Below are 12,739 nucleotides of genomic sequence, written 5' to 3'. Positions count from 1 at the left end.
GAAGAGTGAATAAAGTCCATTGGTCTCCTTGTGGACAAAACACGCCATGACTTCCTGGTCTTCTCGGGAGGCGGAGGGTCTGTTGGCCTACCCTCTGGCTGTAATGTCCATCACTAAGGTCCACGTGTACGTGAAGTACATGTGGAAAGAAAGGACATTTAATAGGCTTATAGCTGCCGGGGGACGTTTAGGATGCACTGAGCACCTATCTCCTCTTTTCTCTCCTTATGGATGAATTTTCATCTCTCAATCACACGTTACTAACTCTGCTTTCTCCCCGGAGTCCTTTTGACTTCACGTCTCATGGGGTCATCGGACCCTATGAGACGGCATAGATCCTATCTGCTGATGGATCATCGAGGTCTGGGTCGTGGAATATGCCTGCGACCAACTACGCCACTGCCCTGTTGAGACTCCGCCCACTGTTGAGACTCCGCCCACTCCTCCTCTCTACCTCCATCTGCCTGATGAATCGTGGAGGTCTTCAACGTGGAATATGCCTACTACTAACTATTCATACACTCTGTCATATTCATTGAATGTATTTTAACTCTAAATCGGTCCTTCTGGTCACATGAAATCTATTGTTCTGTCCATCCTGGAGAGGGATCCTCCTCTGTTGCTCTCCTGAAGGGTTCTTCCCTTTTTTCCCCCTGAAGTGTTGTTTGGGAGTCGTTCCTGATCCGATGTGAGGTCAAAGGTCAGGGATGTCTATGTGTACAGATTGTAAAGCACTTTGAGACACATTTATAATCTGTGAAAATGGGCTATACAAATAAACTGAATAGAATAAACATGTCTACAGATATTACAGCGGTGATGAACGATGAGGAAACAAAAAGGCCTCAGAGTTTCGTGAGGCGGTGAGTCCCAGCCAGTCGCCGCCTCACGTGTCTCCTCCGTTTCAACAGCAAAGTCAGCCATTGTGATTATAAAAATGCTTGAAATGACCACTAGACATATTAGACTCCGCCTTCCTGATCACACACCGTGTATTGATGATGATTAATAAAGAGTCAGGATTACTGAAACATCTCCACTGAAAGGTAAAGGATGTCATCTTTGAAAGCCTTATTTCTTTATTTAAACATTCAGTTTAATTTGTACAGCTCAATATCACAAATTATCCTCAGAGGGCTTTACAATCTGTACACATACGACCTCCCTGACCTTTTACTTCACAACAGTCCAGGAACAACATAAAGCATGAGCATCATAAAAACATCAAAAGGACGTATAACGGACATGGACATGTTGCTCAAGCTTTTCTGTAAAGCATCAATGGGGCATTTGTGCAATACTGTAGGGGAAATGAGAGGATGAGGAAAGTCACATCTTAACCAGCACACAGATATTCAGAGTTATTTGTACTTACCTAGCATTCAAATAACTCACAAACAACAACAAGACAAAAACGAGGGTCTCCCACCTGCCCTCAGCCTGTAGATTCACTCCCGTTTCCCCAAATTAAATTCTGCTTTCGGTTATGGATCCTTCTCCAGCCTTAAAAGTGAAATGAGGACTCTAAACGAGGAAATGAGTAAAACGACATGCCGCTCAGGATGTCGTAGCCAGAGAGAGAGAATGGACCCAAACATATTCCTTTTCAGAAACCAGGTCAGACATGAACTAACCGTACGACCAATCACTGAGGAACAAGACCTACAGGGTTTAAAGACACAGGGAGGTGAAGGTGATTGGAGCCTGGGGAACGAGACACAGGTGGACACAATGAGGGCGGGGCTAGCAATCACACAGGAGCAACCAATCAGGACCAGGGCAGACAACCGGGACAGGAAGTGCAGGAAACAGAGGACACGAGAGACAGGACTTCAAAATAAGACATAAAAACTCCGGATCATGACAAAGACGTCTTCTCACGGTCCTCCGCTCTACTTTGCTGGAGGACATCAAGCTGTGTGGAGTTTACTCACGTTAAAATATTCAATTCAGTTTCTTTTGTACAGCCCAATATCACAATGATCCTCAGAGGGCTTTACAGTCTGTACACATAGACATCCCTGACCTTTGACCTCACATCGGATCAGGAACGACTCCCAAAGAAACAGAAAAACCCTTTTCAGGGTAAAGACACCCGTGTTTCTGAGCCGTGTGTGTGTGGTTGTTAACTGATGACACATCAGCACGTCTTTAATAGCAGCTCTCTGGGTTTCCTCTCTCACTAAACACTGTATTAGCTTTTTTCTGAAAGCGTTCTTTAGGCCCGACCAGCATTTCCCCTGATGGAGGCGGAGCTTCATGTAATCAGGATGATCAGTTGGAGGAGACGTCTCTGTCGTGGGGAACACAACTCTCACACGAAGAATGCAGCCGGATGATCTTTAGTGTTTGACCCAGACTCCTTAATCACATTTTTCTCCCCCATCTTGATGTCTCTGAGGTCGCGGCAAAGTCGCCCGTTAGAAGTGGTTTCTTTTCTTTTTTTTACGACAGGATTTAATTGATTGGCCCTTTTTTCTCGGCAGAGGGAATTTAATTGAAAGACGCAGACGTGATTACGTGAAGTGCTGATTAAATGAGAGGACCGAAGACCGTGTAGCCCGACTCTGTTCCTACCTCCCAACATCCGATCAGAATCAGGGCTGTGGCGATAAAGGCCGTTACATTACTTTAACAAGCAGAGGACGGCAATCCAACCAATGGGGGGACGGGTAATTAGAGCTAATTGTCTGAGCGCATGACTAGACAGAAACGATGCCTTCAGGGTCCATCCGCAGCCAGAGACACAGCGGGGGAGTACTGGTTCTGTTTATGTGCTTTCCAGTCATAATTCTGTATCTAGTCCCAGATAATCCACACAGGACCCAGATCATCCACTCAGGACCCAGATCATCCACACAGGACCCAGCTCATCCACTCAGGACCCAGATCATCCACACAGGACCCAGATCATCCACTCAGGACCCAGATCATCCACACAGGACCCAGATCATCCACTCAGGACCCAGATCATCCACACAGGACCCAGATCATCCACTCAGGACCCAGATCATCCACACAGGACCCAGATCATCCACTCAGGACCCAGATCATACACTCAGGACCCAGATCATCCACTCAGGACCCAGATCATCCACATAGGACCCAGATCATCCACTCAGGACCCAGATCATCCACACAGGACCCAGATCATCCACTCAGGACCCAGATCATCCACTCAGGACCCAGATCATCCACACAGGACCCAGATCATACACTCAGGACCCAGATCATCCACTCAGGACCCAGATCATCCACATAGGACCCAGATCATCCACTCAGGACCCAGATCATCCACATAGGACCCAGATCATCCACTCAGGACCCAGATCATCCACACAGGACCCAGATCATCCACTCAGGACCCAGATCATCCACATAGGACCCAGATCATCCACTCAGGACCCAGATCATCCACTCAGGACCCAGATCATCCACATAGGACCCAGATCATCCACACAGGACCCAGATCATCCACTCAGGACCCAGATCATCCACACAGGACCCAGATCATCCACACAGGACCCAGATCATCCACTCAGGACCCAGATCATCCACACAGGACCCAGATCATCCACACAGGACCCAGATCATCCACTCAGGACCCAGATCATCCACACAGGACCCAGATCGTCCACTCAGGAACCAGATCATCCACACAGGACCCAGATCATCCACACAGGACCCAGATCATCCACTCAGGACCCAGATCATCCACACAGGACCCAGATCATCCACATAGGACCCAGATCATCCACACAGGACCCAGATCGTCCACTCAGGACCCAGATCATCCACACAGGACCCAGATCATCCACTCAGGACCCAGATCATCCACATAGGACCCAGATCATCCACTCAGGACCCAGATCATCCACTCAGGACCCAGATCATCCACATAGGACCCAGATCATCCACACAGGACCCAGATCATCCACTCAGGACCCAGATCATCCACACAGGACCCAGATCATCCACTGAGGACCCAGATCATCCACTCAGGACCCAGATCATCCACACAGGACCCAGATCATCCACACAGGACCCAGATCATCCACTCAGGACCCAGATCATCCACTCAGGACCCAGATCATCCACATAGGACCCAGATCATCCACACAGGACCCAGATCATCCAGTCAGGACCCAGATCATCCACATTGGACCCAGATCATCCACACAGGACCCAGATCGTCCACTCAGGAACCAGATCATCCACACAGGACCCAGATCATCCACTCAGGACCCAGATCATCCACATAGGACCCAGATCGTCCACTCAGGACCCAGATCATCCACTCAGGACCCAGATCATCCACACAGGACCCATATCATCCACTCAGGACCCAGATCATCCACATGATATGGCGCCGTACGTGATGGCGGCTGTGTTGCGAGCTCCCGGATTTTGTAGTAGTTTTTTGTTATTTATCCTTCTTATTGCGACTATTTTTGCACAAAACGTTAGCAGCCAGTTAACGTACGACAGACGCACACTTCTGGAGATTGGATCGGCAGTTGCTCGCCGCCTACCAGAGTTTTTCAACTCTTACTCGGACGTCCCGCCAGGAACAGTAGCGGAACTATCTCCGTCCATTTTAGGCGCGATCTCACGCAAGCGTCGCCGACGGAGGGGGAAGCGAGCTGGCGTGCTGGTTAGGCTGAGACGTCGAGCCAATCGACCCCCACTACCCACCATTTTACTGGCAAATGTACAGTCTTTGGACAATAAGCTATGCGAGCTACAGGCTCGTATTCAATTCCACCGGGAAACTAAGGACAACTGCATCATCTGCCTTACGGAGACATGGATGTCGGAGGAGGTTACCGACTCAGCCATCGAGCCGGCAGGATTTTCCGTCCACCGCGCGGACAGAACAAAGACTCTCTCTGGTAAAGATCGTGGAGGGGTATGTCTCATGATAAACAGATCTTGGTGCAACCAAAGTCATGTACATACTCTCAAGTCGTTCTGTTCCCCGGACCTGGAGTACCTAATGCTCATGTGTCGACCATTCTGGCTACAAGGAGTTTACAGCAGTCACCGTAACTGCTGTGTACATTCCGCCTCAAGCTAACACGGACATAGCGCTGAAGGAACTCTACGGGGCGATCAGCGAGCAGGAGTCGGCACACCCGAGGCTGCTTTCATTGTGGCGGGGGACTTCAACAAAGCGAACCTGAAGAAAGTTCTCCCGAAGTTCTACCAACACATAAAAAGCAACACGAGGGGAGCGGATTCTCGACCACTGCTACACTCCCTTCCGGGATGGATACAAAGCCCTCCTCCGCCCACCGTTCGGCAAATCGGACCACCGCTCCATCCAACTACTCCCGCCTACAGGCAGAGGCTTAAGCAGCAACCAATCGCTGTGAAGGAAGTGCAACGCTGGTCGGACCAATCGGAGTCTATGCTACAGGACTGTTTTGAACGTGCGGACTGGGATATGTTCAGGGTCGCGTCGGACAACAACGTCAGTGAGTACGCGTCCTCAGTCACCGGGTTCATCAAGAAATGCATAGATGACGTTGTTCCTACCAAGTCGGTTCGGATTTATCCCAACCAGAAACCGTGGATAAATGGCGATGTTCGCGCTGCACTCCGCCCGCGTAACACCGCCTTTGACTCAGGGAATATGGCGGAATACAAAAGAGCCCGCTCCGACCTCCGTAAGACCATCGGCTCTGCCAAGCGGGAGTTCAGGAACAAGGTGGAGGAGAAGCTCAAGAGCCATGACGTGAGAGGTGTGTGGAACGGGCTACAGACAATCACGGACTTCAGAGGGAGAACCAGCGGTGAAGAGAACTCCTCTACCTCCCTCCCAGGCGAGCTAAATACATTCTTTGCTCGGTTCGACGTGAACGGCAGCCCGCCGAAGGCAGCGCCGCCGAGGAGACCAGCCTGCTGATCATCTCAGAGGCTGGCGTGCGCAGAGCCTTCAAGCGGGTGGACATCCGAAGGCGGCAGGTCCCGACCACATCCCGGGCGCGCCTCAGAGCATGTGCAGACCAGTTGGCAGGAGTCTTCGCAGACATCTTCAACCTCTCCCTGTCCCAGGCTGTTGTTCCTGAGAGCTTCAAGATGTCCACCATTGTGCCTGTCCCCAAACACCCCAAGGTAACCTGCCTGAATGACTGGAGACCCGTAGCCCTCACCTCGATTGTCAGTAAATGCTTGAGAGGTTGGTCAAGGACTTCATTTGTTCCATGTTGCCTGCCACGCTGGACCCATGGCAATTTGCATATCGTCAAAACAGATCCACCGACGACGCAATTGCCATGGCACTTCACACCGCCCTTTCCCACCTGGAGGAGGAACTGTTGTGTGCGAATGCTGGTTGTGGACTACAGCTCAGCGTTCAACACTATTGTTCCCGCCAAGCTCGACACCAAGCTCAGAGGTCTAGGCCTGCACTCTACCATGTGCAGCTGGATACTGGACTTCCTGTCGGGCCGCCGCCAGGTGGTGAGGATGGGCGGTACCACCTCAGAGCCGCTGACCCTCAACACGGGAGCCCCTCAGGGATGCGTGTTGAGCCTCTCTCTACTCCCTGTACACCCACGACTGCACGGCCATGCACAGCTCCAACGTCATCATCAAGTTTGCTGACGACACAACAGTGTTGGGGCTGATCACCGGCACGACGAGACAGCCTACAGGGAGGAGGTTGGATCACTGGTACAGTGGTGCCAGGAGAACAGCCTCGTCCTCAACGTCAAGAAGACCAAGGAGCTGATCGTGGACTACAGGAAGCGGAGAGGAGAGCACACCCCATCTCCATAGACGGAGTTGCAGTAGAGAGGTCAGCAGCTTCAAGTTCCTCGGCGTGCACATCTCCGAGGACCTCACATGGACCACGCACACCACTCACGTGGTGAAAAGGGCCCAACAACGCCTGTATTTCCTTAGGCGACTGAGGAAATTCAACATGGCCCCCGCATCCTCAGAACATTCTACACCAGTACCATCGAGAGTGTTCTGACAGGTTGCATCACCGTCTGGTACGGGAACTGCACCGCCCTGGAGCGTAGGGCACTACAGAGGGTGGTGCGGTCGGCACAGTACATCGTTGGAGGTGAGCTTCCCTCCATCCTGGACATATACACCAAGCGGTGCGTGGCCAGGGCCAAGCGGATGATGAAAGACAATGTCCAGTCCGACCACAAACTGCTCACCCTTCTACCGTCAGCCAGGCGATACCGCAGTATCAAGTGCCGCACAAACAGACTGAGGACAGCTTCTTCAGTCAGGCCATCAGGCTGCTGAACAAGGACTGAGACCCTCATTAACACTACACACTAGAACATATTCTGTGAATATCTATGGCCATGGTGTATATTTTATTACATTGTTTATATATATATTGTATGTATATACATATATATATATATATAGTCTCAAAAAAGTGTATATTTTATTACATTGTTTTATATATATATATTGTCATGATGTATATTCTATTACATTGTTTTATATATATATTGTTAATACTTTCTTCTTTTTTGTGTGTGGATATTGTATAGTTTATTCTCATTCTTATTCTTTTTTTTAGTCTGCTACTGCTGTCGGGTGTTTTGCACATAAGAATTTCACGAACCGATTATACTTGTATAAAAGGGGATGTGACAATAAAAACTTGAAACTTGAAACTTGAAACTTGAAACATAGGACCCAGATCGTCCACTCAGGAACCAGATCATCCACACAGGACCCAGATCATCCACACAGGACCCAGATCGTCCACTCAGGACCCAGATCATCCACTCAGGACCCAGATCATCCACATAGGACCCAGATCATCCACACAGGACCCAGATCATCCACATAGGACCCAGATCATCCACACAGGACCCAGATCATCCACTCAGGACCCAGATCATCCACACAGGACCCAAATCGTCCACTCAGGACCCAGATCATCCACTCAGGACCCAGATCATCCACACAGGACCCAGATCGTCCACTCAGGACCCAGATCATCCACTCAGGACCCAGATCATCCACATAGGACCCAGATCATCCACACAGGACCCAGATCATCCACTCAGGACCCAGATCATCCACACAGGACCCAGATCATCCACTCAGGACCCAGATCATCCACACAGGACCCAGATCATCCACTCAGGACCCAGATCATCCACACAGGACCCAGATCATCCACTCAGGACCCAGATCATCCACTCAGGACCCAGATCATCCACTCAGGACCCAGATCATCCACACAGAGAAGACTAGAGGAGACACGGACTACACCAGGGTTTGATGCCATTAGCGTGGTACATTTACAGTTTTTCTCGATTGATTATACACAAAAACTGGAACTTATAACACAATGACCACAACCTGTAACTCATGTGCCAACTCCCTAAACCAATTCTGCTAAACTATAAACACAAATTATCTGCTTTAGACACAGATTTCATTTGTTAGCCACACTTTCTGCAAAACACTAAACACCATCCTCTCTACTTGGCACACTTCATCAATGCCACAACCTCCTCGTGTTCAGACAGAACACACTGCTGTTATAACCCTAACCCTGTTCAATTGGCAAAACTTCCATTTCCACGACTGTTGTGCAATTTGGAATCAAGGCTTTAGCAATATAAGGGCCACAGGTGACCTCCTGATTTGAAGAAGAATGGATGAAAACATGGAAGACCAGAGAGGCAGAGGAGTATTTCTGTTGTCCTTTTTTATTTACACTTTTCTTTCTCTTTTTGTTGACTGTAGCGGTCTATTTTCTATTGTTTGTTCTGTGAAAAAATTAGAAAAAAGAAAGAAATATTTGTGTGTTGTTTTATATTTTGAGTTAAAACATCATACATTTACAATATTTTACAACAGGAGAAAGCGTACAGTAACACTGGACCTGATAAGGCCTTCATACTGGTGTTTTCCCATTTCATAGTCGTGTTTTCCATTGAGCACATCAGTGTTCAATCGATGCTCAGAATGTCTACTCGTATGATGGGCTGTGTTTGTCATTTGAAAACAAAATACCCTTTTGAGGTGACAGAGATATAAAGGATTTTGTGTGAGTGGTTTTGGGATTTGTGTTTAGAGTTTTGAGAAAACGAGGCATGCTTTCAAAAAAAGGGTTTAAGCAATCGAGAAAAACTGTAAAGACGTAGAGAACGTAAAGAGTCATCGAGAAGCAGAACATCTTTACGGTCTTCCACTGCCCTCTGCTGGCGAAAGAGGAGAACAACGGTCACATTGAACGGTCCCGTAGGGGGATGACTGTATTGCACATTCCCCTATAAAGAGTTAAACATGGGCCGACCTGGTTGGACTTCCTGGTCCAAGGTGGAGCTCTATGAATTATATTCACAACTTAATATGAAGCATACAAGCTGAAAGGAAGACGGAGCTTTTAAACCCAGATGTGGATACAGGGAGCGTCTTCCCCACAGGGCCTCGGGATCAGAATCAGAACCGACAACGATCTGCCCCGACATGGACCGGGTTCATCTGGGCCGCAAAGCTTCACGACAATCAGATGCTGAAGTTCTGTTTCATCATTCTACTCATTCTACATTCTACCACATCATTCTATTCATTCATTCATTTTCTAAATGAAGCTCCATGGACATCTACTTGTGTCTCGTTTAGAGTTAGATCTAATAGTAATAGTTTACTTCTCTATATTTACCTTCATAGTGTAAAGAAAGTACCACAAATCCCCTCTTAAGATGACCAATGTAATATAACGATGTACTGAAACTATAGATGCTAATATCGTATATATATATAATGTGTTTACTGTTCGGCGATGACGCTGGAGAAGAGAGAACGATAAGGAGGTTAAATGTTTTAGTCTGAGGCCGGTCACCCTGAAACAGAACAGACGAGTTCTGACCCACAGAGGAATATGTGGTGGGGTCCACTGTGGGTCAGTGGGGTCCATTGAGGGTCAGTGGGGTCCAGTGGGGGTCAGTGGGGTCCATTGAGGGTCAGTGGGGTCCAGTGGGGGTCATTGGGGTCGTCCTTCAATCAGGATCACACACAGGTGAGAAGAGAGAGAGACAGACACTGTCGTACTACGACATTAACTTTAACTTTTGTCAAATATATGTTTAAAAAACAGCGTATGGCACTGGGCTTCATAGTTGTTTTAATATTGTACATAACTATTGTAAACCCTCCTCAAGTTCCCTAAGTTGTTTAATTTTTCTTCACATTTGTCATTTTCTAGCTTCCTGGTTTTTTAAAATTCAGATATCTTCACTTCCTGTGATTACTTCTCCCCATTCTGATCAGCTTCCTCCTCCTCCTCCTCCTGATGATATCCTCCTCCTCCTCCTCCTTTATGACGAGACGTCCTCCCTGCTGCACACTGAACGATCCACTTGTATGAGCAACATCATGAAACTGTTCAGTACAGATATTTTCTTTGTGCAATAATGTAGATGTAATCGTTCGGCGATGTTTATCTTGTCAACAGTTTCATAATCTGTCGTAGATCTGGCTTCATCTGGTACAGATGCTTCTTGTTATTGAGAATGATCATGTGTCATCACAGTTTTCTATGTTTACTGCTCATTATATTTGTTTAGTTTGACTTGTTTTGTTCCTCAATACATATGAAATGAAAGAAGTGTCCCCGTCTATTCATATTCATCAACATCCCATTAGCTTATGACTGTAATGCCAGGTTATACAAATACCAGGATATATTAGTACAAATACCAGGTTATATTAGTACAAATACCAGGTTATATTAGTCCAAATACCAGGTTATATTAGTACAAATACTAGGTTATATTTGTATAAATACTAGGTTATATTTGTATAAATATCAGGTTATATTTGTACTGAGAAGCAAAAACTGAACTCTTTGTCCCAGAATCCTTTGCTCCTTTGAAGAAGCTTTTAAAAAACTTGACAACTTTCAAATATTTCCCTTGTTTATTATCAGCAATGAGTCAAATACATATAAACAAACAGTAGGAAAAGGAAAGTTCATAAGCGATTTTGTTTTTCAATAAGTTATCAATATCGCTCTGAGCACGCCCACTTTCAACGTCTCATTTTTTTTTTTTTTTGCATAACAATTTGTGCAGTAAAAAAGGAAACACGTTATGGTACATTAACAAAAAAGAATAAAAAGAATTTACAAATCATATTCAAGAAGATATAAATTAAACATTCCATCAATTTCCGAGCAACAAACTCCACAGATTATTAAACTGCCGTTCTCTGGCAACGACATGGCGTTTCATATGGATCTTAATGTTCTGTTTACTGGACCTTTAGCTTCAAAGTTCTTGTCAAGAAATACAAAGATTCTGGAAATAATCCTCCTGAATAAGTTTGTTTGTTGATGACTCAGATGTGTGACCAAAAGCCTGCGACTTATAAAAGGACTAACATCATTAAATGGGATTTATTAAGCATTAATAAAACATCACTTTTGGTAAAGTCAATATGTGTCATGTATCACCCTCTAGACTTGGTTCTCTTCGAAAATCAGAATTCTGGTTGGACTTGGGACTTGATCCTTCGAAGGTGGGTCTAACCTCATCGATGGTGGGGTGGGGGCAGAAGCCAAGGCAAAAGAGACCCAGGTTTCCAAGGCAACGACTCTGTGGGATCCAAAGACACCACCGACGTTCATCGTGGGACATTTGAAGCAGGACGTGATGGGGAACTGGTCACCAGCGTAGCAGGTCGATGGACGTCGTTCTCTCTGAATACCCTGTGATGAACCGCGTCCAGGCTGCTGACAGTGGCGTTTGTTTCTGGCTTCCATTCTTTAAAAAGCAAAATACCTGGAAAAACATGTGGTTCCATTTGGCCAAGCGGAGGCACTGGAGCAGCATTATCTAACCATAAAGGACGAAACCAATGTCCCTCTTTCTGAGCTCCAACCTACGAATGTCTCTCCGTCACCTCTCAGTAACTGTTGGGGGTATTGCCGAGACGGTTGGGGTGCTTTCACACTTGGTCCCGCTCAGCCCTCCCGTACTCAGACCTCCTCCTCCAAATGTGATTCTTATGAAATAATGAAATACCTTTTGCTGAACGTGAATGTGCGATTCCCCACACTTGTACATTTTATGACCATCAGCCCCGCCCCCTACATGCTCTATAGGAATGTGTGTGTGCATGCTTAGCTGAGAGGTTGTGTCCTGAGGAGTACGGAGACCCTGAAAAGATAGTGTGGGAGCCTTGAGCATTAAAAAGTCCACTGGAAGAGCTCCATTTCCATTGGTCAATATGCCCCACTAGGACCGCGAGGCCAAAGTAAGAACACAATAACGTTGTCTGAGCTCCAGAGAAGGTACTGTGTACCAGAGAGAACCGAGTCCTATTTCTAATGAACTAACAATTTAAATGCAAAAAAGTCCTTTTTTTATTTGGTCCGCTGATGAAAGACAGAGTTTGGTTCATTTATGACTATGGTGGCCATCCAGAGCCAAGAAGAGACTATGGTGGCCATCCAGAACCAGTAGGAGACTATGGTGGCCATCCAGAGCCAGGAGGAGACTATGGTGGCCATCCAGAACCAGGAGGAGACTATGGTGGCCATCCAGAGCCAGGAAAAGACTATGGGGGCCATCCAGAGCCAGGAGGACACTATGGTGGCCATCCAGAGCCAGAAAAAGACTATGGGGGCCATCCAGAGCCAGGAGGTGACTATGTTGGCCATCCAGAGCCAGGAAAAGACTATGGGGGCCATCCAGAACCAGGAGGAGACTATGGTGGCCATCCAGAGCCAGGAGGACACTAT

The sequence above is a fragment of the Pseudoliparis swirei genome, chromosome 1 (genome assembly GCF_029220125.1).
Source record: "Pseudoliparis swirei isolate HS2019 ecotype Mariana Trench chromosome 1, NWPU_hadal_v1, whole genome shotgun sequence".
NCBI classification, from domain to species: Eukaryota; Metazoa; Chordata; class Actinopteri; order Perciformes; family Liparidae; genus Pseudoliparis; species Pseudoliparis swirei.
Note: the sequence above shows the minus strand (reverse complement) of the source record.